The sequence below is a fragment of the Dendrobium catenatum genome, unplaced genomic scaffold, assembly GCF_001605985.2.
Source record: "Dendrobium catenatum unplaced genomic scaffold, ASM160598v2 fragScaff_scaffold_441, whole genome shotgun sequence".
Lineage (NCBI taxonomy): Eukaryota > Viridiplantae > Streptophyta > Magnoliopsida > Asparagales > Orchidaceae > Dendrobium > Dendrobium catenatum.
Window position 1 is genome coordinate 1 of NW_021318903.1, and position 4,756 is coordinate 4,756.

General features: G+C 34.7%; 1 long non-coding RNA gene across 2 annotated transcripts; it reads left to right on the top strand.

The window, feature by feature from the left end:
• Positions 1–4,468, top strand: LOC110100347. Of its 2 annotated transcripts, XR_003700530.1 has the most exons (4): positions 1–34; positions 341–488; positions 595–690; positions 4,415–4,468. It is a non-coding gene; the product is annotated as an uncharacterized LOC110100347 (long non-coding RNA). The 2 variants fall into 2 exon arrangements; XR_003700529.1 differs by having other exon boundaries at positions 341–690.
• The last annotated feature ends 288 nt before the right edge of the window (positions 4,469–4,756 follow it).

Consider the following 4,756-nt stretch of genomic DNA (forward strand, 5'->3'; position numbering starts at 1 on the left):
CGCAAACTCGCCTCCTTCGGTTTCTCCCTCTCAGGTTATCCCTTTTACTGTTCTTCCTCTTTTCATATCAAAATTTCTATGATTTCCTTTATAATATGATTGCCTTTCATTTTATGGAATCATCCAACATTATTGATTGTTATAGTTGCTTTAAGAGATTAGGTTTGATTATCAATGGCTGAGAGGTAAAAATCCCTTGTTTCTGTGTTGATTTTCATAGTCCACTCGCTATTTTGCATTCATTCTTTTTCTCACTATTTTACATTCATTCTTGTTCTCACTATTTTGCATTCATTCTTGTTCGTCCTTCTGCGCTGCCTGACGGGACATGGGTGACCAGACCGCAACTTCTTTCCAAGAAAAAGGAAGACTTTCACCTGTCCAGGAGCCTTGATCTCTCGTGCTTCTGATTTTACATTGGCCTCTCGACGCCGCTAGAGTCCAATCCATAGGTTGCTCCGGCCCTGGCTGTTCCGCATTCATGAAAAGTTTGGTTATTTTGTTTTTGGTTGCTTGTGTAGTTTTTGTGAGTTCTTATTATGTAGGATATCTGATTCTTGGTTCCCGTCGCTATTGCAATATGTGCATTTCTAGTTTCTATGGAGACGGTAAGGAATTTGTTTGGGAGATGGAGTGTTGGAGAAGCGACCAAGGCAGCCGAGAATCTGAGCCTGAATGTTTTCCAGCATTGTGAGTATTTGTTTTTTTTTTTTTAATTATTTATGATGTTGACGGCTTTCTAAATGGCACTCGATACATGAAGAGGAGTGCACAAGCAATTATTTTGTGTTTGTCCTTTGGGTGATTGATTGAAAGCACTAAACCTCTGCACAAATTTGGCTATATCATGCTATATTTGGGCTTGTAAAATTGATTTTCAATGGATGCTATTGACATATGGGTCTTGTATGATGAATTCACATAGTGTCTTCTTCGAAATGCACAACTGATTCTTTAATTAAGAAACCTTTTTGAATCTGATAATCATTAGGGTTGTGTTGTTGATTATATTTGTTCCAAATGTCAATTAATGGATCATCATCATTAACAGATAAATCTTTGAGAGCTTCAAACCCCAACAATTGATGAGTTATAAGGTATAAGAATTAGATTGCCACGCTAACTTAGAGCACTGGTTGTGTGGTTAAGGTTTGTACTTTATAGTTGTAGAGGAAGACGATCTTTTAAGGAAAGAGGACCTACATGCATGCATGTTGGAAGACGATCATCAATATTCATTGAATGCTTAATTAAGGGAACTTGTGGAACCAATGGAAGATGGGGTGGCCGACGCTATGGGGATTATCTTGGAGTAGTCTTGGCGGTTCGGAGGTGGGGAAGGGCTCGCCGATTGGGCATGGGAGTGGTGGTGGGATTCTCGGTTGGGGTGAGGGAGGGGATTAGTAAACCGGCGGTTTCAGGGGGGAATGAGGAAAGGGCCGACTTTAACTGATTGAAAGTTATTTTTTTTTTTACTTATTTGATTCATATTTTTAGGTACTTTTCTTTAAATACTTCTATTTCATTTAATGAGAAGGTTTTCCAAACCTTTTTCAATAAAAAAAATTACTTGAGTAATTTTCAGCTACTAAGTGTAACAAAAAGTATGAGGTAAATTACACTCAGGTCCCAGAGGTATAGACCCCATGTTTCAAACTTTCGATTCAGTCCATCTTTACAAAAACTACTTCATTTAGTTCTCTAAAGGTATGATCTGTCAACATGTATGTCCTTGTAGTAACAAAGCAATAACGACTCCATCATGGTAAGAAATTACGTGCTGAAGGATAATAACTTGAGAGACCTCAAAAAAGTAATAGATCATTTTGTTGTTGAACATTAAAAAAGTTATTACATGCAGCGTCACGGGACTGCATTAATGAAGTATTTTTTGTTGACTAATAGGAGGCACAACCGTACATGGGTAATTTAAGCACCCAAAAGCATAATAAAATATAAGAAAAAAAAGTTGTGGGTATTAATCTATCCAGATGAAGGAAGTCTATTATTAATATACAAAACAAACCATAAAGCTATGGATGCTTGCTTTTATGATAGATGACAAATTTAGCTTAAATTTATGGACACATGCATGTATGTTTGATGGCGAATTTAGCTTTAAAATGTGAAAATTTTAATGGAATTGAATCAATTTTTTTCCCACAAACCAAAATAAATAGGTCAATTTCGCATGAAACGAGATCACAATGATAGCTAGCCTTAAAGGTTTGATCAAGTAAATTTGAGTTGATCCACCTTAACTCCAGATTGGATCAGTTGCACAAACTTCTATCTCAAAAAACCTCTCACAAATATTCCACAAATCTCATGTACCTCATGTAACCCTCATCTACTTAACTATTCCTTCCCTCTTCTTGCATTTTCATAATCATATTTTGTGCTTAATTTTCTACATTTCCCAAGTAATCATCACAACCTTGAAACATTAAGAAGTGAATCTATGAATTTCATACAAGCAGATCAAGTTGAATACAACGGTAGAAATGTGGGATAGAATGACTAATGCAGTAGAAGAGTTGAATCTGATAGGAATACTTGATTCCAAGTATTTCCCTAAATCAGCTTTAGTCAAAGATCCTACAGCAAACTGCTTGTCCACAGCAGGAAATCACAAACAGTGGGAAAAACACGAGAAAAGATAGAAAACACAAAGGTAAAAGAACTTTATTTTACTAGGAAATGAAGGAATAGCAAAAAGATACAAGGATCCTCTATTCGAGAGGAGGATCGCACTCTCGCCAAATCTCTAAGAAATTCAATCTATAGCCCTAGCCACCAAAGAAGACAAGAACTTCACCAAAAAATCTCATACCCTAATCCCCCTTTTCTCCCTACTTAATGCATACAATTCAAATCTAATACAAAATGACATAATTAACCCCTTGTTTCCCCCCTTTTGGGCTCCAAGAAACAATTCAAATTTCAAGTGGAACCCCACCCTTTTCTCTTTCTGCTTGTTTCCGCCGGCTCCTCGGAGTAAACGAGATGGGCCGGCCCAAGAGGTTGGGCGGCTGGACCGGTTCTCCACGGGCCGGTCTAAACAAAATCTTAAATAAATAATTTTAATATCATGAAGAAGATTGAAACAGAGTGTATAAATTAAAATGAAAAGATTAAAGTTTCAACATGACTTTAATTAGAAAACGTTGAGAAGCTTCTAATAGTGTTTCTCTTTTACTAGTAACGCCAATTAGAAAATCCAGCTCATAAATATACATTCACTTCCCGGTATAAAACAGCTATGGATGATACAGCAGAAAGAAATTATCTAATGAATACCTATTATGGGTACACTATCAGTCTATCATCAATAACATCAATGGATTCTCCTCAGACTCCTGAACATATTAGATTAATAATCATGATGAGCTCATTTATGATGGATGGTTTCCAACTAGACCTGAACAACAAATTGTTATCCTACAGGATTCAATCTATTTTTGGAAAAATAAAACTTAATATAAAATTAAAATCTGAGAGTTCAAAAAGCTCACAGTAGTATAAATTTCTGCCATTGTTAACTCCTCTTCATGGTCTGGGCCTTTAGATAGCTTTATAATTGTTACCTAAATTTTCCAAAAATGTATCTATGATTATGGTTTGCATTATGTTCAAGTATAACATCAACCTCCCCCAAATCCTAACAAGAAGAAAGTTCCATGCATTGGATTGGTTCTTATTTTGTAGAATAAAATTTTGATTTTTAATAAGAGATTATACACGATTCATAAACGTTTAACAAATGCAATGGCAAGCTTACTTGAAATGTGTTCAGGAATTTTCAATGTAAGGCTATGATTTTTAGCTCCAGCAATCCTTCTGCCTCCTCCACTTTCTATAGAGCCAATTTATCTTTTATCACATCTATAGCAATTTTAGTTTATGCAATATGGTTGTGCATAATTTTCCACTTAATATTTGTAATGGTCAAAATTTTAATGGTGGTGCATAAATTTTTGTTAGGAAAAGGGGCAAGTTAAGGACTATTTTTTATTTTTCTTCATGTTTTCCGTTATTGTTAAACAATTGTTCATTTTGCAATATATACCTATTCCTATGTTTGAAAGTGAATTTTCCGTATAATGTTCATATGAAGTGTAGGTCATTTGGATTTTATATGTTTTCTTTTATTCAATGCTTTGTCAGCTAGGCTTTCCAAATCCTGTGACCTCCTGTAACAAAAATTGGATAGGAATAAATTTATAAGCTTGATATTGTCAATAAATATTGTGAGATTTTTCTTTATCATACTATTTTAATATTTTCTTTTAGTTTTGAGGTTTGTTGTATTAATTTATTTATACCGGTGACTTAGTTGAAATGTTTTTGGTTTATATCAGATTGCTTTATGTGTTTATGTGCCCTAAACATGTGTATCTTTTGAGGGGACTAGCACGAGCAATGGGGAGCACTGAAGAAAATCCTGTCGAAGGTATTTCTAGCTTTAAATAATTGAACTTAATTTTGAATGTTTGAAAGGTCTCGTTTGTGAAATTGCATTCTTCACATTGACTAAATTGAACAATTTTTTTTTTTTTTTTTGATTTTTTGTTTTGTAATTATTCTCCTCAAAGCTGAAGAAATTTTCGTTGTCAGTTGCCTAGATCAATCCTTGCTTACAAGTGAACCTCCTAAGCTATGGCACCGATAAACCATACCATTACTAAAAGTAATATACATAATTGTCTTTAAGCTATCCATACTCATTGCAGGGCATTTGATAGTAAAGAAATTT